General features: G+C 39.5%; 1 protein-coding gene across 3 annotated transcripts in view; it reads left to right on the top strand.

The window, feature by feature from the left end:
* The window catches only part of WIPF1 (WAS/WASL interacting protein family member 1), a 161,486-nt gene that overhangs the window by 44,292 nt on the left and 92,928 nt on the right, over window positions 1–24,266 (top strand). For 2 of the 3 annotated variants that reach the window (XM_036745169.1, XM_036745166.1), the window contains exon 1: window positions 18,757–19,034. The exons of the other annotated variant lie outside the window; for it this stretch is intronic. The gene's annotated coding sequence lies outside the window, so the exon portion shown is untranslated. Of the gene's footprint in view, window positions 1–18,756; window positions 19,035–24,266 lie in introns of those variants that run through there. 3 annotated transcript variants of the gene reach the window in all.

Raw genomic sequence — 24,266 nt, 5'->3', positions numbered from 1 at the left:
AGTTAAACAGATGTTAGTGGTGAGATCTGAAACTTTTAAAATAAAAATTCAAATTGAAAGATGCTTTTGTTGGCAAATGTCTTAGAACCAAAGAAAAGAGCAGAGAATCAAAGTGATTAGTTATAAGTATCAAAAAAGATCAATAGGAGATAATGGCATAGGTTCCATAGAATACATAGAGTCAGAAATAGAACATAAGCTCCTTGAGGACAGGGACTGTATTACTGTTCACTTTGCATCCTCAGCACCTAGCACATTGCCTTGTACACAGCAAGCTCTTAATAAATGTGTTGGTTGGAATTAATTGAATAGGAAAGGTCCATCTACTTGGAAGACAGAAGATAGAAAGCAAGGGTAGTCTGAAGAAAACTAAGAAATATTAGAAAATTAAAACCAGGCAAGGAAAATGGACAAATTGAGGCCTAAAATGAACAAATGGTAAATTGGGAGGGTAGGTGATGAAAGCTATAATATCTTGTTTCAAATCACTACAACATTTACCTCTGCATGCCCCTTTATAGTCTACCACTATGAAGTCCAGTCCCTTTGGACTACAGATGAAGAAAATGAGACCCAAAGTCATGAAGGGGATTACTTAAAGTCATATGACTAGTTTGCAGGAGAACCAGAAGTATAGTCCAAATCTCTTGACTTCTTGGTCATTCTTCCTGAATCCATCAGTTGATGGTTTCTTGTAAGTCCTGATAGCCATAGAAAGAAGTAGGATCAGGGCATTTAAGGAAAGAACAATTTGGATTATAAATTTGAAAGAACAAAATGAGATTTGGGAGTGGGGTGGGTAGAAAGGTGGCAGGAAATTTGGGGTGAGCAGAAATGAAGAGATGTTACCCTGGAGGGAACCAACAGCAGAAAACTAAAGCCAGGCAGGGCTTAATGAGCTAACTAAGGCAGAGTGAACCAATTTGTAAAAGGTGAAGAGGGAAGATAGGTGAGGAAAATGGTAAGGTCTGTTCTGTATCAATCTGAAGTGTTTACTTATGCATGCCTCCCTTTATGGTCTGCCACTAAAAATAGACAAGTGAAATTAACATTCTTGCTGAGTGCCTCAGAGTAGAGAGAAGGGACCCACTAGAAAAAGGAAGGAAATGGACGGTAACCTTGAGTCCATATTTATGTGGAAGAAGGGCAAGCAAGCAGATGAAGAGGAAAACATATAAATAACTCGTTACAGTTTTTAAAAATAAGGTTTTTTTTAAGCAGAATGCTGTATTGTTCTTTCACAAGCAATTCGTCTGGCAGAGAAGTATCTGTGCCTTCAGACTCGAGCTGTCTGTATCCATGATCAATTTTTAATCAACATAAATGGTATCATAAATTATACATGACAAAATAGCATAAAGTATTGCACAATGAAGGATAAATAATTTAAATGATTAAAAACTGTTACGCTGTCATAATTCTGAAATGTGGGAACTATATTAGAAACCTCTAATTAGACATTAGAATAGGTGTGAAAGAAGAGATATTATGATGGGCATGGTGGAAAGATCATTGGATTTGGAACAGGAGGGATGTGGGTTCAAATTTCAGTTCTGTCAATTTCTACCTTCGTGATCTTGGTCAAATCCTATGTCCTCTAAAGGCCTCGGTTCCTTCATCTACTAAATTAAAACAATTAGACTTGATGAACTCTAAGGCACCTTCCAACTCAAAAGCCCAATATACTAAGTAAGGTTTGAACACATGGGCCTAATTTTTCCCTTAGCCTTATCTCTCCTACTTTGTCTAGGAATAGAGATTGGTGCCTACCCAAAAGATGAGCCACCCCTTCATGATTTTACCTGGAATGAAATCCTCTTCCCAAAGTGTCTACAAAAACTCTGTCGTTCTATGAATATGGGTGATTCCTTTCCCTTCACAATCTAAGTCTTGTACCATGTTTTCTCAGGGAAGATAACATAAATGATCTTGGTGCCTTCTTCTACTATCACTGCTCTACATTGTCATGGTCTCCATCCCCAAATTTCTGTTTATAACTGTCATACAGCTTCATGTATAGCCAGTTGGAAGGTAAGTCCAGCAAAAATGTGTCTATTTTCATACTCCCACACCTGATCTCATGAGGTAATAGTCATACACCCTAAAGAGGTCATTGATAAAAAGAAAGGCCCCATATACACCACAATATTTATAGCAGCACTTTTTGTGGTAACAGAGGGAAAAAGTATGGACCTATCAACTGAAGAGTGGCTCAACACATTATGTATGAATGTAGTGGAATTTTACTGCTGTCTGAGGAAAGACAAAAATGAGGACTCCAGAGAAGCATGGAAAGATCTACATGAACTGATGCTAAGTGAAGTAAGCAGAGTTAGGAAAATAATATACACAATGACTACAATGTACATGGAAAGAACAGTTATGAAACAATTGAAAGTGAAGGTTGCAGAATTACAAAGAAAAAGCTTGACTCCAAAAAAAAATTTAAGAAGACATCTCCCCCAAATCTTTTGCATAGCTGGGATGGGGTGGGGGTCTATACATGTGAAAAATTGCATGTATTGTCATATTTTTATGTACTAATAATTTTTGCTGATTTTCTCCTCTTTTTGTTTATTTTTTTAAAAAAAATTTAATTATGGGACAGACAGTAGTCACTATGATTTGTATGAACTTGGGGGACACATGTCATAATCATCAGTAAGTCAAAGTCAATTAACTCCTTTAAATCTTTTCCTTTATAGTCAAGTTTATTTTTCATCCAGGGAGAGCAGCAGGAGAATCAGCACATTTATTGCACTAGACACTGTACTAAGTGAGCACTTCCCATACTTCATAGTTTACTATAGAAGTGTTGGGTAGAGTTTTTAAAATGTTATATTAATGCCTATTGTTTTTCACATTGTCATTTCCTGGTATACTCCTTCCCCACTGAACAATCTCTAATTACAAAGAAAACCATTTAAGGAAAACCTACCAAGGAAGGGATGTTGACTGCCTGCGTACATGACATTCCACTCCCACATTCCCTGCCTCTCTACTGACAGGAGGGAACTGTGTTTCATCATTTGTTCTCTCCAAGACCAAAACTGGTCATCATAATTAATCTGAGTTCAGCTGCCTTTCTGTATGATTTTCATTAACATCAGTCTAGTCATTGTGCATATTTTTCTCCTGTTTCTGCTTTCTTCACTCTGCATCAGTTCAGATCTCTTGTTTCTCTGAACTCTCCATATTGGATGTTATTTATGGTACAGCGATATTCCATTTTATATAACAATTTGTTCAGCCATTCCCCAATCATTGGGTATCCATTTTATTTCCAAAAAGTGCTTCTATGAATATTTGTATATCTATGGGACTTTTCTTACTCTCTTTGACCTGTACAGCCTGTAGTGGAATGACTGGGTCAAAGTTTATGAATAGTTTGGTGAGTTTTCTCACATCGTTTTCCAAAACAGTTGGACTAATTCACAACTCCACTAAGAGTGTATTCATGTGTTCATCATTCCTCAGCCCCTCCTATACTATTTCCATCTTTTATTATCTTTGTCATTTTAGGTGTGTGAAGTGAAACCTCAGAATCATTTTTATTCTTAGTTCTCTTATTATTAATGCTTTGAAACATTTTTCATATGGTTATCGATTGTTTGCCTTTGAATACTTAACTATTGAGGAGAGTGTGTGCGTGCGTGTGTGTGTGTGTGTGAGAGAGAGAGAGAGAGAGAATATGTTATATATAACATATTGTATTTATTATATTCTTGTTGTCATACATTAACATCATTAATATATTCTATATTAATATATGTATTGGAAGTCAGATAAATACAGACTTTTTATGTTGGGTAGCTTTTTATTCTTTCACTTAATTTCTCAGTTTCATCAGGGAAAAGTGCTAGTTATTTTCCTATGCCTATTTCTTGGAATATTGTGAAAATGAATTAGAGACTGTTAAAATCCAAAAAGCACTTTAAACTTTTGAAGGAGAAGACCTTCTATCCAGACAAAGCCTTATTATGATTTATACTTTTAGGTAGATAGATGGTGTCAATAGTTTGACCTCAGGCCAAATTCTTAAATTTCTAAAATTTCCAGTCTTTGGAAAGTAATCAAATAACATATGATCCGAGGGCTAGAGCTAGAAGTGACCTTAGAGGTCAGCCCCACTCATTTTAGTCTCTTTACAGATAAAGAAACTGCAGCCCGTGGAGGTTGTGACTGAGATAAACATGTTCTTTTTTTTTTTTTATATCACTGTCATTTCCCGTGCCTCCCATAATAGTACTTTCTCATACCTAGTCAAGGAAAACAAATGAACGGGTTGGCCATATAAACATGTATGCCTCATTCTAAACCTCTAGCCCTTCACCTCTCAACTGAGAGGCGGGAAGCATGCTTTACCCTCAGTCTTCTGACTGCCTAATTGATCAGTGCACTGACCAGAGTTCTGAAGTCTTTTGTTTTCATTTACATCATTGTGATCATTATGTTACTTGTTCTCCTAGTTCTCATTTTAATCCGTGTCTGTTCATACAAATCTTTCCAAATTCCTCTGAATTTTTCTTATGTCATTTCTTAGGGCACAATAATATTCATATGATCATTTATTTGGATTTGGAAAGGACCTTAGAAGTTCCAGCTTGCCCTGACCTTCCATTTTACAGATAAGGAAATTGAGGCAGATAGAGGTTAAGTGACTTGTACAGGGTGACATAACTAGTGTTATATGAGGCAGGATTAGGACCTAAGTATCTCTGATTCCAAATCTAGCATTCTATCCACTATGCTACACAACATTTCCATTCTATTATATTCACATACAGTTGATTCAGCCATTCCCCAATTGTTGAGCACCACTGATAATTATATTTTTAATATGCATGTGAATTTCTGTGACTATCTTTGGATCTTGGCATTCCAGTGAGTCACAAGTTCAAGGATGAGGTGGGTTGGTAAAAGCATTGAGAAAATCTGGATTGGGAAACCAAGTAGAAGAACTAGAGCTCCCTCCCACCCATTAGGCCACCCAACCCATAAAGCAGTATTAAGTACCAGCTTCCCAATATGTAAAAAGATGCTTCAGTGGGCAATGCCTGTCAAGCAGAACACCTTTGTATAGACTTTCCAGGCAAAGTGTTGGTCTCCTTCCAACAGAATGGTGATGGTACCCTGTCAGGTTGGGCACTTAGCCCAGACATTTCCTCCTCAAGAGTAATCCTCAGGCGTGGCTAAGCAGAGGTAGGGGCACTGGCTCAGCTATGAGTGAATATAGGATGCTTTCATTTCTGGAAGACTTCCCAGTCTGTTTGGGTTCCTGTCTTTGTTTTCAGAATGCTTCCAGCAGGTGTACTGTATGTGCTGATAACCAAATAGAAACTGAACCAATAAAGGCAGTCTTTAGGCCTTCATCATTTAGGAGGTTGGCAAGTGAAAGTTGGCATTAGAATTTTGGCAAAGCAAAAAGTCCAGACAGCCAGCCAAATGCACCAGAGGATGTGCCTATGGGCAGAGAGATGATTCTCTCTCTTCCACACCATCACAAGGCATATATTTAATGGAGACCACCCCTGAAATAGTGCTAATTTTGAAAAAAGGGATCTTTGAAAACAAATCTACGCTCTACTATCTAGGATAGGTAAGCATGGTAGCAAACTGAACCAAAATCAACATTTTCTATTCCAAAGCAATATTTTGTGCTATGCAGTGCACGATGACCTATTTATTTAGCAGTAGGATATTTTTTATATCTGTAATCATGGCTATCACAACTAATGGGTTTTGATGCTCCTTTTTTTGCCACTACAGCTCACCATGTTGTGATGTCAGCAGGAGAATAACCTCAGAAGTACTCTCTAGACTTAAGCTCCTCTCTGAGGCCAGAGCTGCATTTCTCATTTGTTGATGTGAGTGCTGACAAAAGGCAAAGTACAAACTTTAACATCTTACCAAAAGGAGCCCAGTGAGCAATTTAAGTTAATAGGGCAACAGAGTTTTCCAAGACATATCATAAGGGCAGGAAGAATCATAATTCCTTCAAGTTACAATTAATGTAGTCAACTGAAGCATGGCAAAAGAACACAATACGAAGGCAGCCATTAAGCCAATCCCAAGTGGGTTTAAGACAAAGATTCTTACTTTTCTTTGTGTCATGGACCCCTTTGGAAGTCAGGTGAAGTCTGTGAGCTCAGAATAATGTTTTTAAATGTATAAAATACATAGGATTAAAAAAACCAGTACAGTGAAATAGTTTCAAAATAATAATTTTAAAAATTCGCAGATTCCCAAGTTAAGAACCCCAGGCTAAGGTAACACTTCCTAGGATTATACCTGCTTTGATCAATGTAATCTATTTTACGGTCAACATCATGGAAGCCCAGGTTTAGCTTGAATAATGGGAGATCATAGGATCCACCTAGAGCTGGATGACCTTTAGAGATCCAAGCCCCTCTTTTTAGAGATGATCAATTGTATGAGACCCGGGCAGGTGAATGACTTGCTCCTGATCATGCATCTAAGAAAGTACTAGAAACAGGATTTGAACCTAGTGCTCATCCCACTACACACCACGGTACGTTGTGCTTGCTCATAAATCTAGCTTAAAATGAATTTAGTTTGCAAAGAAAATTTTATGTACTACTTCATATTTACTGGTATTTAGCCACAAATTGTGTTCTCCACTAGTTCACCTATTAGTTGAAACTTTTTTGTCTAAGAAAATCAAAACTGGTAATACAATTCAGTCTTATAGCATAGACAGTAATTTCCCAAAACCTGTATAAGAAAAGCAGGTGGCATTCAAGATAATAATTGTAGTCAACTTATCTTGGTATCCTATTAGATCGGATCTCTTTGTTATTGCTGTTGTCAGTCATTTTGGTTGTGTCTGACTCTTTGTGACCCCGTTTGGGGTTTTCTTGGCAAAGATACTGGAGTGGTTTGTCATTTCCTTTTCCAGCTCATTTTACAAATGAGGAAAATGAAGCAAATAGGGTTAAGTGTCTGAGGCAGGATTTGAATTCAGGAAGATAAGTCTTCGTGACTTCCGGCCCAGCACTCTATCCACTGTATCACCTAGCTCTCCTAGATCTGATCCTTTATAACCTTGCAAATCATTGGTGTCAAGGAACCAGACTGTCACAAATGTTAATATGCAGTTACACCAAAAATGAAGAGTCAGATTTCAACAGATACATTTATATTATTAGGCACAGAGACATATAGGTGTCCAGGTCCTCCATGGGTATAAATTAGTCCTTAGTAGTAAATTAGACACTGGGGATCTTGTTAACTCTTTCAGAACCATTAGGGTAATATTTAGAGGTGTACAGTAATAATTTAGTTAAATAATACCCTTGTTTGTAAAAGGCTTTAATTCTCTTCCCCAAGGACCTAGCTTATTTCCTGAGGCAAATTGCATGCAGGGTGGAGTTAACTGAATGGGTTGAGCAAAGAAAAGATAAATGACAGACAAGTTGACATAAAATTCAACTTGAATTTTCCCTCAATGATTACTTAACCAATAGTTGAATCTTGAAAGATAGTTGGAAGATTTGAAAGACTTGAAAGATTTTTTTTTGCATAAAAAGTTTGCCTTGCTTCCTAAGAAAGCATTTGATTCAGCAATCCTATTTCTCACCATCTATACATCCAAAGCCACAATCCAGGGACAAATGGGACAACTGGGGTCCCTTGGGTTTAGTGAGACATGTCCCCGTTCATGCCTTTTCACTCACTGCCCTCCAATAAATGAGCTGCATCAAAAGAAAACTGGCCAACAGAGAAGTAGCCTTGTATTTTTAAAAGAAAGTTGAACTTGGAATCAATAGAGACCTGGGTTTTCATCCTCTCTCTGGCTCTTGCTCACTACATAACCATCAGCAAGTTATGTTTTCTTTGAGCCTCACTTTCCTGATCTGTAAGATGGGGATAATAATACCTACAGAGCTGTTATGAAGAGTAAGTAAGAAAAACCTTAAAAAGTTATATAAATGTATTTTTTCAAATAAAAAGATTCATTTGTATCTGACTGGGATGGTTCTAGTACAGTACTATGCCAAAAATGATGACAACAGCAAACAATTATATAGCACTTACTGTGTGACAGCCATTGGGCTAAGTGCCTTTTGAATATTGTTTCCTTTGATCCTCACAACTCTGTGAGGTAGGTGCTGTTATCATCCCCATTTTATGGGGAGGAAACTGAGGCAAACAGAGGTTAAGTGACTTACCCAGGGTCACACAGCTAGTTAAGTATCTGAGGTTGGATTTGAACTCAGGTCTTCCTAACTTCAGGTCTAGCATGCTATCTACTGCTTAGCCTTGCTAAGAGGAAGTCAAATTTTACTAAGATAGTAGGTAAGGGATAAATTATATATTCCCTTGGTCACACTTGTATGGGGATGAAATAATTGGGATGAATAGGAAATCTTCAGTGTGTAGGATATGGGAGTCACAGTTGCTAATATTTTTGAGGCACCATGCCTACCGCTAACTTCTACCCACATTTCTTCCCCATACCCTGTGATGTACTTTCTTATTAAACCTTTCTTGCACTCTTGGAGTTTAATCCAGGAGTGGGGAACCTGTGGCCTTGAGGCCACATGTGGCCTTCTAGGCCCTTAGGTGCAGCCTTTTGACTGAGTCCAAGTTTTACAGAACAAATCCTTTTATTGAGGGATTTATTCTGTGAAGTTTGGACTTAAAGGGCCACACTTGAGGACCTAGAGGGCCCTGAATCCATACCCTTAATCAAGGCACATAAAAGAAAAGTAAATTATTATGCAAAAAGAGTGAGAATGAAAGGGAATTTAAGATTTTGCTGTTCACATATTGGGTTCCCTGCTTATGGGCATTTCTAGAAGCTAGCATCCATGCATGGCAAGGCTTTTTGCCCAAACCCTCCCTATTTCTGGATTTTCCTTACTGTTGAGGGCATGACATCTACCATATATGTATCTTGTATGTATCCATTTATTTACATGCTGTCCTATCCATTACAATGTAACCTCCCCTGCTCTCACCCCTTCCCTACTCCTAAGCAGAGACCATGCTTTGCCTTTCTTTATATCCCCAGTACAAATCTTGGTACACCACCGACTCCTAATAAATGCTTGTTGATTGACTCACCCACTATGTCATGATTGTTTTCTAGCCCAAACTACCCAGAGCAGGAAATCCTTCTCGTTTAGCCTTCTTTCTAAAATGTGAATGTCTACAAATTCTCATGTACCTTCTGGAGCAGGCTTCTTTGTGAGCCCCTCATCAATGCTTGTTGACTGATCATCAGAGTGACACTTTGTATGTTCCTTCAGAGATTTCAGGACCAAAAGGAGAGTCAGAGATCACCAAATCCAATTTTATACATAAGAAAACTGGCTCTAAGGGGTGCAATGACCTGTCCAAGGTCAAATAGGAAAAATAAGCAAGATTCAATTCCAGGTCTTCTGACTCAAAATCTTGGTTTCATTCTTCTATGACACTCTGCTTCCCTGCCCCATACAAATAGAATTTGCCATCCCACTCTCCTGCCACTATTTTAATTTTAATCAAGGAATGAGGTAGATGTGTGGGAGGAATGTATTAACATTAATAGCTAATATTTATGTAGTGCCTTAAGATTTACAGAGTGCTTTACAAGTATTATCTCATTCAATCCTCACAACAAGCCTGGGAAGTAAGTGCTATCATTATCCCCATTTCACAGGCAGACACAGGTTGAATGACTTGCTTAGGGTCATATAACTCAGAAGTGTCTGAGGCCAGACTTAACTTTGGGTTTAGGTTAAGTGCTCTGTCCACTTCACCACATAAGGTACCTTGTTCTTTCAGGCCCTGTGACCACCTTGTGCCAAGGGGCCTCTAGCTTGCAGAATTTCTTGTTGTAGACTACTTGGTTTTTGCTTTGATTTTTTTTAAAAGTGAATAACATAGAATTCTCTGTTTTTCAACAATAAAGCAAGCTCTTGACCTCATCAACTTCCCTTCAGTTTTTCTGAGGCTCAAAAATGTTGTGTGTGGAGTCTGCAGCAATGCAGAAAAGCCTCCAGCATGACATAATGCTCCAAAATTTCCCCCAGGGTAAGTGGAGTAACAATTATTCAGGCTTCCAGTTGACCCTCATTTTGAAGCACTGAGAGCCAAGGGTGTGCCTCCCCAGAATTCTTTTGCAAATATCTTGTACATGATGTACATGAGTTTTCTAAAAATTATTAATTTCCATTAAGGTCAAACAGAAAAACTCTTTTGAGGACATCTTCCCTTTGAATTGTATGGTATAAACCAGGGAGATCTGCATAAAATAAGAATACCTCAGAACCTAAAATCACTGAGCTGGATGTTATTTCCTTCTCTCTCTCTCTCTCTGTCTCTCTCTCTCTCTCTCTCTCTATGTCTCTCTCTCTCTCTCATACACACACACACACACACACACACACACACACACACACACACATTCTCCTGATTTGCTTGGATTCCCAACAGGGAGCTCTGGGGTTGCTGCTGTCCCCATACATACACATGCATATACACACACATATATACCTACGTACCTCAACACCCACCAATCTATCAAGGACTTTACTGACAACTTTTCCCATCTCTAGTAATAAAAAAATTTTCTGGAAATGCAAAAAATCTCCTTAGTAAAATCTTGGGGACTCCTTTTTCTAACTATACTGTTGCTACTGTTTTGTTAGGCAGTTTGGAATGACTTTCATAAACTCTGCAGCAGGTCTGGCCATATTATTCTTAATCCAAATTCTTTATGTAGTACTTTTTGGGGGTACTGTGCTCACATTCTTTGACTCATCCTGTTGAACAGTTAACTAATTCTATGCCTCGACTCAAGAAGAAGGCTGCAGGCATTTTCACTCTGTCCTCCATGCCTAGAGCTTTCTTCTTCTACTTTTCTACCTCTTGGCTTCCCTTGCTTCTTTCAAGTTCCAGATAAAATCACCTTTAAGAAGCCTTTCCCTGCCTCCCCTAATGCTAGTGCCTTCCCTCTATGGTTACTTCCAAGTTTTTCTGTAATTATCTTCTTTATACATGGTTGCTTGCATGTTCTCTCCCACCATCATATTATGAGCTCCTTGAGAGCAGGGACTGGGTTTTTTTGTCTTTTTTTTTTCCAATCCCCATTGCTTAGCACAGTACCTGGCACATAGCAGGAATTTTAAAAATGCTTATTGATTTGATGTGACTAGATTTGCTGGCTCTAGTGTTGAAAGACCAGGTTCAAATCTTTATTTCGCTACTGACTTGTGTGGGTTTGGGCAGTCATTTAATCTGTCTGGGCCTCAGCTCCTTTATCTGTAAAATGTACAGATTGAACTAAGTAGATTCTTAACTCTCATCTTGCGCTAAGTCGGTGAACCATTGGGATACAGAATGGTTCTTATTGGCTAATGGTTGTGCAGAAAGATGTACTCAAATGATGCAGGTATACTGAGTGTAAGACTACCCTACCCTACCCTCCTGCAAAATGGGCATTACCCTCACTCTCCTGTACACCTAAACTGCTGGGGGTCATGGGACTCAGGGGAGTGTTCCCTGGGGCTTTTTTAGCTTACTTTGGTCATTAGACTATCAGTTTCCTTTTGTGCTCAGCCAACTAAAAATCCACTACAGTCAAATCCACTACTACTCTGTTTCCCTGTTCCTCTACCTCCTTCACCCCCCTACCAATTCCCAAGGGAATAAATGAATGGAGATGGACAGAGTGCCTCTTCCACAAAGTTGCCAAGTCTTGTTCATTCTCAGTCCAGAAGAAAAGAAATTGTTCCATGGCTATTGTAGAATACAACATTGTATTGACCAATATAATGAGCTGGTCATTCTTGATAATCACAAAAACTCTGACTTCACCAATTGGCAAAGTGTCTTCCCCTGCAGTTCCATCTTTCTTTTGCTAAGATGGAGTTATATATTCCATTTTTCATGGTGATTTTTTTTAAGCATGAAGAAGCTGGTTGTGATTTCCTCTATGCTGTGCTTCTGCCTGAATGTGAACTACCTTTAACTTTCCCAGTAAGATCCCCCCACACACTGTTCTGGTTACTTTAGCAAATGGAAGAGAAATATAAAGCCTGCCTTCAAGAAGTTTATAGTCTTTGTGGGGAGCCAGGTCATTTATTCCCAGAAACTGTGGAAACAGAAGAACATAAAACAACAAAATGTTCAGCTGTGTGTCCAGACAGTAAGGGCAAGCTTCTCTTATTCAAGACATTCCTTCTCCCAAAAAGGTTCTTAGATAGAAGGTTGGAAAGCATTTTGGAGGACATCCAGCAAGTTTAATATCCCTATTTTACAGATAAGGAAACTGAGACCCAAAAAGGTAAAGTGACTGGTACAAAGTCACATGTAAGAGACAGGACTGGGCTTCTGACTAGAGGCAGCATGGCAGGGGTGCTGAACTTGGAGTCAGGAAGACCTGAGTTCAAATCCTTCTTGCACTTATTAGATGTGTGGTCACAGACAAGTCAATTAACTTCTCTGAGTCTCAGTTACCTCATCCGTAAAAGGACTAGATCTTCAATGTTGGAGGCAGCTAAGGGGCACAGTGGATAGAGAGCTGGGCCTGGAGTCAGGAAGATGTGAGTTCAAATCTGGCCTTAGACACTTACTAGCTGTGTGATCTTGGGCTAGTCACTGAAACATGCCTGCACCAGTTTCTTTAACTGTAAAACAAGGATGATAATAGCACCTCCCTCCCAGGGTTGTTGTGAGGATCAAGTGAGACATTTTAAAGAGCTCATCATAGTGCCTGGAACATAGTAAGTACTTAATAAATGCTTATTCTCTTTACTTTGCCTACCAGATCTAATCGAGGATCTTAAATACGGCACTGTACCATGTATACCAGGACACCTCCCTGATGCTAGATGTGCTGAGAGCATGGTAAATATTTAAGTGGATTTCCCCAGAAGGTGTTATAGAGGAATGCCAGACTCGGCCTAATGGGTGTCATTAGTGTACATGTGGCCAGTATGTGAAACATGAGTACTATGATATGGCAGACCAGCTCACTGTGGCTCTCTAAACAAGCTCTACAGATATATGTCACCAAAAATAACTGCGAAGGTCAGAAGGATTGAAGAGACTGACAACAGGGGACTGGATGGACCCGTCCTGCCAGGCTTTCCTCTGGTTGAGTATTCCTCTTAGACAAGTCCCATGTGATGTTTTGTTTCTAATAAACATTCTTACTAACCAGCAAATGGCATTTTGCTTCACACCAAGATGATAAAAACATCATCTTTGCATCAGGGTCAACCTGAAATTTCTCCATCATATTCCTGCAATCTCCCAGAGCCTTGAAGAAAAGAGGCAGCAAAACCTAAGATCCATCAAATGGTGAATTTAAAATAACTTTTTAAAAAAAGCTTTATTTCTCCCTTCAATTAGCAGTTTTTAAGATCTGATGGGTACTGTTAGATTGGAGTAAAGTCTGAGTAGATCTGGTTGTAGGCAAAAAAGTTGTAGTTTGAAAGTATTGTAGTACTGTAATACATAGTATTGTAGTATGAAATATTTAAACAATTAAGCTTTTTTGTTCTCTTTTTTTCTTCATTACAAGGGGACAGTTCTGTGGGTAGAGGAGGGGAAGGCAAAGTGATGTAAAAGCAAAAAAAAATCAATAAAAGTGATAGTAGTGGGGATTTTGAGGAGCAAAATATAATAAAAAGTATGAATATTGCCTCTGGTACACATGGGTGAGTTTTGTAGTGAAATAAACATTTTCTTGGGCCAATAGGTTTTTCTTTTTATTATCTCTTCAAGACTGAATGACTAAATGGACAAAATGCCAGGTTAAGGACTTTGAGGGAAAATTACAAGGCATTTTCTTAAAGCCTATAAAAATCCCACACAAGGCATAGCTTAAATGTAACAGATGTTGTAACTGCTTAGTGGAAAAAATGTTCTGAGGCAGTTTAACCCATAATCCAGTGGGTTATTTTATTTTACTTTATTTTAAATATATTCATGTGGCGCCTTCATTTACTTACTTACTCACTCATACAGAACAAATGTTTGCTAAGCACCTTTATGTTAACATAAGCAAAGCACTACATTTCCATTTCCCATCTGTGTGTCTTTGTGCTCCATCCCAGAAGTGCACATTCATCCCTTACAATTTCTGGCTTCCTCTGGCCCATGCGCTACCTCCTATGGGAAGATTTTTCTCATCTGCCTGGGTAGTACCCTCTCACTCTTCAAATTAACAACAACAATGACAAATATATATATATATACACACACACATACATACATACATACATACATGTGTGCATATGTATAAATATATATATATGTTGTATCTACACAGTCAAATGTAATCTCCTTGGGGGCAGGACTCTTTTTTTGTTCCTTCTTTATATCCCCAGCACCTAGCCTATGTCATTTGATATAGAAGTTGCTTAATAAATATTTATTGGACTGGATTGGATCTTATTTCCCACTGTGGGGAATACAAAGGCAAATAAAGCAGGACAGATCCTTCATTTTAGTGAGAAGATAACATTTTAATATGTCTTCAGTATCTCAGGAGGTCTGAGTTATCATTGATATTGATATTCATAACAATATTCCCTCAACCAATGGAGATTGAAAATCCTCCACTTTAGAAAATGGTCTCACATTGTGCAATGACTGACTTGGACAGATTTAGCTTTTCTCAACAACGCAAGGACCTTAAACAACTCCAAAAGACTCGTGATGGAAAATGCCATCCACATCCAGAGAAAGAAATATGGAGTCTGAATGCAGATTGAAGCATACTATTTGCTCTCTTTTTTTGTTTTGTTTTATTTTTTTCTTACTCACGGTTCCTCCCATTCATTTTAATTCTTCTATACAACGTGTGATAATGTGAAAATGTGTTTAACAAGAATATATATGTAGAGCCTATATCAGTTGCAGAGAGGGGAGGGGAGAGAGGTGGAGAAAACTTAAAACTTAGGGAAGTGAATGTTGAAAACTAAAAATAAATTAATTAATTTGTAAAAGAAAGAAAGAAAAAGAAAGAAAGAAAGAAAGGAAGGAAGGAAGGAAGGAAGAAAGAAAGAGAAAATGGTCTTCAAAGGTTGCTGTGACCAAAAAAGTTAATCACCTAGTAGTCAACCTTTGTTTTGGTTACCACAGGATGGTAGAAAGAACAGTAAATTTAAAGTCAGAAGATCTGGGCTCAAATCAGGCTCTGCCTCTTTCTACTTGTGTGACCTAGAGCAAGTCATTTAAACATTCTCAGCTATAGTTTCCTCATCTGTAAAATGAGAGACCTCTGAAGCCCCTTCTAGCTCTAAATGTATGGTCCCATGATCCTCTAGAGGAAGCTAGAATGATCCCCAGACAACAGGACATTAGCAGGCATTTTCAGCTTGATTGGTCTAGCGGAGTTTGCACTCCCCTGGGATAGACCAGGGCTCTCCTCCAGGTCACCATGAAGCATCAGAGGAGGGCTTTCCTGTAAGTAGGGAGATCATATAATGACTATCAGAACTAGAGTCAAATGCTTTGCTTGCAGCATTCTATAAGGTAGACTTGCTGCAGCATCCCCACCATTGTCCCCATTTTATAAATGACAAAATTGGGACTGGACCAGAGAACTTCCATGACTTGCCCATGGTCTCACAGCTGGATGGACATAACAGAATCCTAAACCCAGGTCTTTTGTTTCTCAAGTTTCTCAAGTCTAGTGCTCTTTCTGAAACACCATGTCGCAAGCATACAAATAACCATAATACAAAATAGAATGTGATGGAGCAAACAGAGAAGTTGCGTGGTATAGAGGATGGGGAACTGACTTTGAAGTCAAGAAGACCTGGGTTCAAGTTCTGCCACTGACAGGAACTAGCAGGGTCAAAGAACGTGCGACCAGTCACTTAACCTCTCAGTGTCCTCAGACAAAGCATCATAAATCTAAAGGAGGAAGGGACATTGGACCATCTAGACCAACTGACTCATAGGTTACAGATGAGTTGCTGATCTGTATCAGTAGAGGGCGTTTTCAAACCTGGAGTATGTTGGAGTGTTCCGCATCGAATAAAGCACAGATTCCCATTTTAAAAAAGAAAGAAAGGAGGGGAGGAGGGAGGAAGGAAGGAAGGAAGGAAGGAAGGAAGGAAGGAAGGAAGGAAGGAAGGAAGGAAGGAAGGAAGGAAGGAAGATGCAGACCAAGTCTTACAGAATATTAGAAGAGGATTGACAATTTTAGTTTACCAAGTTCTCTGCTAGTGTGGACCCTGGGGTAGCAATATCTGTCATTATTCTACTTTTAAAGCTAAAGAAAGTGGGGACAAAACTGATTTGATCATATTAACTAAAGTGACTAGAACTGATTGTTAAATCAGAAAATTAGCCATCATTTGTCAATTTGGTAAAACCAGATCTAGGTGGGTGTGTCCAAAGCCTGTAATACAATCATTTGGTTAGAATTCAAGGGGATTGACTCTTAATCAGGTGCTCACTTTCTCATTTGGGAACTTTTAGTATTTTCAGGCCTTGGAATAGTTAAGCTATATTTACCTTTTAGAAAAAAAAATACACCATAGAAACATGCTTTTCCTCTCTATGCTTGAGAGGAAGGTCACTACAGATGCGTAATGTCAGTTGAATTTACTTAACTTTTTCTTTGTTACAAAGGATGATTCAAAGGGGATGGTGTAAGGAAATTATTTTATCATTCTTTTAAAAGATATCAATTTAACTTTAAAAATATACATGTACCATCAGAGCATCCTGGACTAGGTTCAGTTTTAAACCTTCATGAGAAACCAAAGACAAAAAGACAGAGAGCCAGGAGAATGGGAAAGCTTCTTACTCCCAGTATGCCTTCAGCTTTCTGCCAGTCCTACATGGTTGGGACTCAGAGTTTTGATGGAGGAACAGAGTGTGGTAGAGTGGGCAGAAGAAATGAGAAAGAAAGAGCCACTCCTGCTACATATCATACCATAGCTCTTGAAGTAGGCTCCATTGTGCCATATTGAGGGCATACCCACCAGCCAATCTAACTGAACAACTTGGAGAATGTTCACTTGGAGTGGTCTTACGTAGCACATCACATAGATGAGCTCTAAGTCATAATATTGTAGAATACAGTAGCCTATATACAGGGTGTCCCAAAAGTCTTAGTTTTCTGTTACTGAAAAGCTTAAAAGAGAACTTGGACTTTTGGGACACCCTATATTAACATATATGTAAGCAGCACACCCAAGCTAAGGAATTGTTAAGGAGGAAAGGGTAGAAAGACTACTAGCCTGGGAACCATGAGACCAACTCTGCTGCTTATCAGCTATGAGACCTTGTACTTCACCTCTACAGCACTTCTTGTTCAAATCCTCAATTTTCTCTTCTATAAAATGAGAAGGGCCAGATCTAACTTCTTTGGAGCTTTCTGGTCCTTTGGGTGCTCATCGTACACCTGGTTCAGCATTGCCCCTTCCTTCTTGATGGCAGTAGTGCCAATAATAGTTCATTTTTATGTCGTGAGTTAGGTTGGCAAAGCACTTATCTCATTTGACTTTCTTTTTTTCGGTGAGGCAGTTGGGGTTAAGTGACTTGCCCAGGGTCACACAACTAGTAAGTGTCAAGTGTCTGAGGCCAAATGTGAACTCAGGTTCTCCTGACTCCAGGGCCAGTGCTCTATCCACTGCACCACCTAGCTTCCCCCTCATTTGGCTTTGTGAGGGGCAGGGTGGAAAGAGTACTGGATTCAGAGTCTGAAGACCTGGCATTGAATCTGCTCCATTGGTTACTGTCTATGTCATCTCCCTGAGCCCCGGACACTCATTCTGGGCTCTTTCTCATTCTTCCAGAAGGGATAAAATGGTAACCGTCATATTTAGCACCATTCGCAGGATGGGTATAAGCAGTACAGAGGTTAACAAAGAAAAAACTGCAAAAGAGAACGGAAGTAAAGGATGTCATCAGAGAAATGTATTGTCAGAAAAGACTGGTCATGTGGTGAGAACAAGAGATAACCACTAGCCAGTCTGTGCTCCCCACTGGTATCCTCTCAATGTCAGGACAGAGGAAGGAAGGCCACTGTTGGTGGCCCCCTATGGTTAACTTTCACGAAGGTTGGATAAGAGTCATGCAGGATGGGTAGGTGAGGATGGGTTGCAATCTATGTTGTCGGAAAAGAATACCCACATTAGAAAGTTCACAGATCCACTTGAATATCTGTGTAATTGATCTCTGTACATTATCACTTCAGTGAGTTGTAAGAAAAGTAACTTTAAGGTGCTATAAAAATATAAGTTACTATTGTTTTATTAGTAACATAACTGTCATTAGTGTAATTGTTATTAACGATGTTGCATACACCAGAAGGCAGAAGGACATCCCTTCTCAGAAAGGACAAAACAAGAAGAGTTTGGGGGGACTGTGGCCAGAGAAGTAGGAGGCCTGCAGTGGAAGTGACTTCTCCCAAGGATTTTAGTTCCCAGAATTTAGGGGATACCAGCTTATGAGCTGAGGGTTTGAGGCCCAGAGACCACTCTTCAGAGCATGGCTACCGGAGATGCCCCTCTGCCTACATTGGAGTCGGATAGCTGTAGCATTGCTTCCTCAGCAGCGCCTAGGCACCTGAGGGTCCCTAAGCTTTCCCAGAGATATCTGGAACTGCCTCCTGCATTTGCCAATTGTCCAAGGTGTCCTAGTCAGGCGGAACTTCCCTGGGGGCATTCTGAGGCTTTGCCCCACTCCCTCTTCCTGTCTTCTCTCTAGCTCCTTTCTCCCCTCCTCCCAGGAGAAGGAGTGGCTTGTGTGGGTGACACAGCCCCTGCCCCTAGCTCATCTCTCTGACTATATTCCAAGAACACCAGGAAAATTACTACCTGGGGTGACTTGTAGAGAGGGAGAAGGAAACAAGTCACTGCTTTAAAGACAGCAGGAAAACCTTGAATGAAGCAAGCAGAGAGGCGATCTTATCACATGCCTCTGGCCAGTTTGAGTGGCAAGCTGAGCAAGGTGCAGTAAGGAAGTGTAGTCACATGTAACATTTACAGGAAACAGGCTACAAGAGAGGGGAACCTTAGAACTTGGGGCTACTCAACGGATTTAAAGCGATACAGGTCAGTGTTTTTCATTTAAAAAAAAAAACCTTTTGCTGCTTCTCTTACCTAAAATGCCTCCTGACTCCCTCTCCCTAACTTTCTTTTGACTGCTGCTCAAGTTCAAGGTTTAATCTGGGTCTGGATGGAGCTGGTAGCCACAAGTTGTTAGAGGAACAAACATGGCTCATTATTGTGAAAATGAAATTCTCAGAATCTCTTGCTTCCCTGTTTAGAATTTCTAAGCTCTTTAAAACAGACATAAAACTTAAAGATGTTAAATAACATTTCGAGTAACCTCTTTTCTGCATATGACACTCTTACTGCCTTGCATAAGCAGCAAAACTTGGCAAAGCATCTTCTCTTTTGAGGAGACATTTAGAATTTAGATGATGCTAATGGATGTGGTGGTGAAGGCAATTTCATCCAGCATTAAAAAGCTTTTTTGCTAGTATTTAATTCTAAAAGTATTTACCCACCATCACTCGGAGATTCGAAAGTATGCCTTTCTCCTTTACTTCTATCTCCTTTCTTTTCTCCTTTCTTTCTCCCTTACTGCTTTTGAATGGAAAGGGAGGGTAAGATAAGAGAGGGGGAGATAAAAAAGGGGGAGGGGACAATACAAAAACAAGATGAGGAAGTACTGACTTTAATGCAGCAAGTGAGTCTAAGAAGAAAACATAGTAATGTGCCAACTGACTGATGATGATAATAAGCAGAACATGTAAAAACTATGAGATCAGACCTTTATGAGAGTACTTTGGGGAGGCTTGGACTCCATAATTTAAAGAGGGACTCGGAGAACCTGGAGGGGATTCAGAGAAGAGCCACAGGACTGATTAAGGGTAGGTAAATCAGACTTGAGAAAAGTTGAAAGGGCTCAAGATTGCTCAGCGTAGAAAAGAGAAGGGTGAGGGGGCAATTTAATCATTATCTTCATGTATACAAAGGTCTTTTACACTGTTGTGTGTGACCAGCTGGTTTTAGTCCTCTTTGAGAATGAGCAGGAGGAAACTGGTTTAAATTGCCACATGAGGAGGAATCTAGGTTAGGTAGGAGAATTTCCTGACAACGACAGTAGAGAGAGAGGGAGGCTGAGTGGCCTTTCAGGAGATTTTTGAAGACAAGAAAGACTACTCACTTGGCTAGGATGCTTTAGGAGCAGCTATGAGCAAAGTTGGGGTGAAGGGAAGGCAAGCAAGGATAGACTTAGTCTAATTCTCTTCCAGTGATGAATATTCTAGGATCCCTTTGCATAGGTAGGAAGGAAGGAAGAAAAAAGAAACAGAGAGGAGGAAAGAAAGAAGGAAGGAAGGAAGGAAAGAAAAAAGCAAGAAAGAAAAAGACACAAAAGAAAAGAATTTGGGGCTGGGAGGAAGTGGTGGAAATGAAACTGGATTCACGTGTTATTTATATTCCAATGATGTAAAATAACCAAAATGGTGATGAAAAGAAAAATCATTGTTTCATGTTTACTAATAGCAGTTCTTAGTGTTGTCATACTTTTTACTACTTTATTGTGCAAGAAAATCGAGAGAGCGACCTAAAGGAATAAAGCAGAATTCTTATTAGTAGGGATATTCAACCCAAGAACTGCATATGTAGAAATCTTGTGCTAGTTCTGTCAAAAGCATTCCATAGTTTGATCCATGGGGATGCAATGAGCAAACCCTTCATTGGTGGATGGTGCCCTTTACACAGATGGCTAGAGGAGAAACCCGCCCTTGAATTGCAGTGGGATTGGCTCTTGCTATATGATAGCTGCACTTTAGCCCCAGGGTGACTACATGCAGTTCTGGGCTGTGGTTTGACTTCCCTTAAAATAGACTTTTCTTCTTTCTTTCTTTCTTTTCTTTTTTTTTCTTTTCTTTTCTTTTGTTTTTCTTTCTTTCTTTTTTTTTTTTTTTGCAGAGCTTTGTTGTCTGTAACATTTGTGGTCTATTAATTTCAGCAGCTCTGGGGCAGGGATGGTCTTTTATTGTCTTACAATATTTTCCAGGTGGGCAATGGGGTGGTTTTTAAAACATATCTTTCTAAATGTCATTTCCACTGCCTTTGGCAGCCCTCATCCCTCATGCCTTCCTCCCTTTTCTCCTCTCCCTATTCCCATTCATTCATTTGTTCATCCAACAAACAGTTATTGTTAGTGTTTGCTATATTCATGGTACCACACCAGGTGCTGAGGAAAGATCAGAAACTGAAGTCCGTGTCATCAAGGCACTCACGTTCTGCTAGAGAGGATACAAAATATATGCCGTACAAAGTGACTAAAGTAATTTCAAAGAATGGAGTGATAATAACTGAGGGAGATCAGGAAAGGGCTGCCTCAGGTGGCTGACCTGAAGCTGATAACAAAAAACCTTGAGATTCATTCACTAGATTAAGATCCACTCATCCTTTTGTTCTCTTTCCTATCTCTAGTCCAGCTGCCCTGGCCGGAGGACCCTTCACTAGTGCCTTTTTTGACTGTGCTAAGCCTCTCTGAGGATGGCCCACCTAGACAATTCAGATAAAATTGTCAACAGTGTAATCCTGTTGGGCAGGGTCAATCTGTGCTGGTGAGGATTCTGGTTGAGAAGTGTTGGTTAGCTCTTATGGCTTTCTGTGTTTGTGTATTAGAAAATTTAGGAAGTATCTTTAGTTAAGACCCCTACCAATGGACGGTGATAATGCAAAGGACCCAAGGGCCAGAAAGACTTCTAGAAGAATAGGAGATGACATAGAATAAGGGCCCAAAGCAGAACTAGATAGTGGATCATGTGAAGAAGAGGTGAGATGCCCTAGTCTAGGGGACACATGGGAGCCCCGGAAAAGAGAAAAAGAGGAATTTAGAAATGTAACTTCAGGTGGAATCTTTGCAAAAATAATTTGAGATGGAAAGACCAGGAGCAGGGCTAGAAGAGCAAGACTGAAAAGAAAAAAAAAGGAAACACAGAAAAACTTGAGTTTAGATCTAGCCTCAGACATCTACTAAGCTGTGTGACCCTGAGTAAATCACTTAATCTGTGCCTGTCTTCAGTTCCTCATCTATAAAATGGAGATAATATAGCACTTACCTCCCAGGTTGATGTAACGATCAAAGGAGATGATCTTTCTAAAGTAGTTTCGAGCTTTTAACTGCTATATCAATGTTTGCTATTATTATCATTACTAAAATAAGGCTCTACACTTTAGTCTGGAGGCTGGTGAAATTCACTGGATTAGTTTTTGTGTGGTGGTTTGGTTTTTTTTCTTTTCATTCTCTTTCACAAGGGGATTAACATAAGCAATGGAACAAAAAAGTGGAATTCTCAGCTTACTGATTTTCCTAAGAAGATCAACAGAGGCTTAGCTAGAATATCCCTAATTCACCTAGACCCTGAACTACAGGAATATTTGCTTTGCTAGATCTTCTTCCTCAATTAAAACTAGAGTCAACAACCACTGATGTTTTGGGCCATTGCGTATTTTAGGGAAGTAAATGCAAAACATTTCAGGCTGAGGGAGAAAAAAATGAAAAGTATACAGTTCTGTGTGTAGCTTTTACAAGGCAATAAATAGTTGGTCATCTTTCAGATGCAAGGGGACAAGTCTTGAGGGCAAGCTCTTTGAGTAGCTACAGAGAAGAGGCTTTTGTACGCAGAGGCATCTAGGAGACACAGTAGATTGATTAGTGGGCCTGGGGTAAGGAAGACCTGAGTTCAAATCCAGCCTGGGACACTTGCTAGCTGGGTGACCAGGGAAAGTCACTTAATTTCTGTCTGCCTCATTTTCCTCACCTGTAAAGTGGGGATAATAATACTACCTACCTCCCAGGGTGGTTGTGAGGATAAAATAATATTTGTAAAATACTTAGCACACAGTGCCTTGAACATAGTAGGGACTTAATAAAAGCTTATTTCGTTCCTTACAACTACATTACAACTGTCATTATTATAAATATAGAGGCAGGATAGCATAGTGAACAGAGAGGTAACCTCAGAGCCAGGAAGACTGTGGGTCAAATCCTACTTCTGATATAATTGCCTTATGACCCTGGTCAAGTCATTGAACTACTCAATGCTCTAAGAAACTCTCTAAGATAATAAGGTGCAGAGAAGGTTCCACCCTGCCTTAGTAGAATCCCATTCATCAGGGTGTTCCATAATTAAAAGAAACCACAGAGCCAATACCTATTATTATCAATGTGGATAAACATGGGACTTGGAGCCCTTGGAACCCACGTTTCTTTAGAGCTTCTACAATTCTGCTTTGCTCATAGAGTACAGTGCCTTCTTTAATGCAAGCACACCATGCTGGGTGGTCCTTTGCTAATGTCTTCCATGTCTCGAATTGGTTCCAAAGTTCTTTGGAGAGACTTTGAGAGTGTCCTTGTGTGGTTTCTTCTGACTTCCATAAAAGAACTCAGGCAGAGGCTCCATGAAAGAGCAATGGAATTGCCCAATGTGAGTTGGGAGTAATCAGCAGGAAGTGCTCCCCAGTATTTTCCCTTATTAGAGGTTTTCATACTCTGGCTGGATGACCACTAGTAGGCTAAGTCATAAAAAGGATTCTTTTTCAGGCCTGGCTTTGACCAGATTGGCTCTGAGAGCCCTTCCAACTCCAAGGCCTTCTGATTCTGGGACTGTCTTATCAGTTTGGCCCATACTAGTATCCCTTTTGTTATTTTCTTTTACAGACTAGGTTTCCTCTCTATGCCTATGTCTGTATTTTAATTTTGTACATATGTATTTGTTTATATTTCATAGGATATATACATCTTTTTTTCAAGTTCTCATGTTGCCTTGATTTATAATATTGGGGAGTTTAAAAACAAAGGAATTCTGCTATGAGAAGGATGGAAGGGTTTGCTTTGGTTTGGTTTTAGGGAATGCTTTTCTGGATTAGTTTTTCCCTTAGCTTAGGTTACATCTTTGGGCCTGAAATTAGTTTTTAGGAGAATGTTGTAGGAGCTCTGTCTTGATAACCACAGGATGGAAGACTCCCATAACCTTTTCATTTAAAGGAATCATAAGTGACCCAACGTTTTGGAAAAAAGGAATCACTGATTTGTTGTCAGGTTATTATTGTGACAGTTTCTTTGTGCTCTCTCTGTCAACCATTGTTGCATTTGTCTTTCTTCAATGTTGAAAATAGGGAAGTATCATGTGCAGTCCTGTCCCCTCATACTTCTCTACTGGAAGTATATTGTAAAAAAAAACAAAAACAAAAAAACAACGCATCAGCCTGCTGAGCAGAGAGGCAGAAGCAAACAGCTTTAGGAGACAGGTTGGA

Source organism: Trichosurus vulpecula, chromosome 2 (assembly GCF_011100635.1).
Source record: "Trichosurus vulpecula isolate mTriVul1 chromosome 2, mTriVul1.pri, whole genome shotgun sequence".
NCBI classification, from domain to species: Eukaryota; Metazoa; Chordata; class Mammalia; order Diprotodontia; family Phalangeridae; genus Trichosurus; species Trichosurus vulpecula.
The sequence above is the reverse complement of the archived record's forward strand: the minus strand, read 5'-3'. Positions and strand labels throughout refer to the sequence as shown.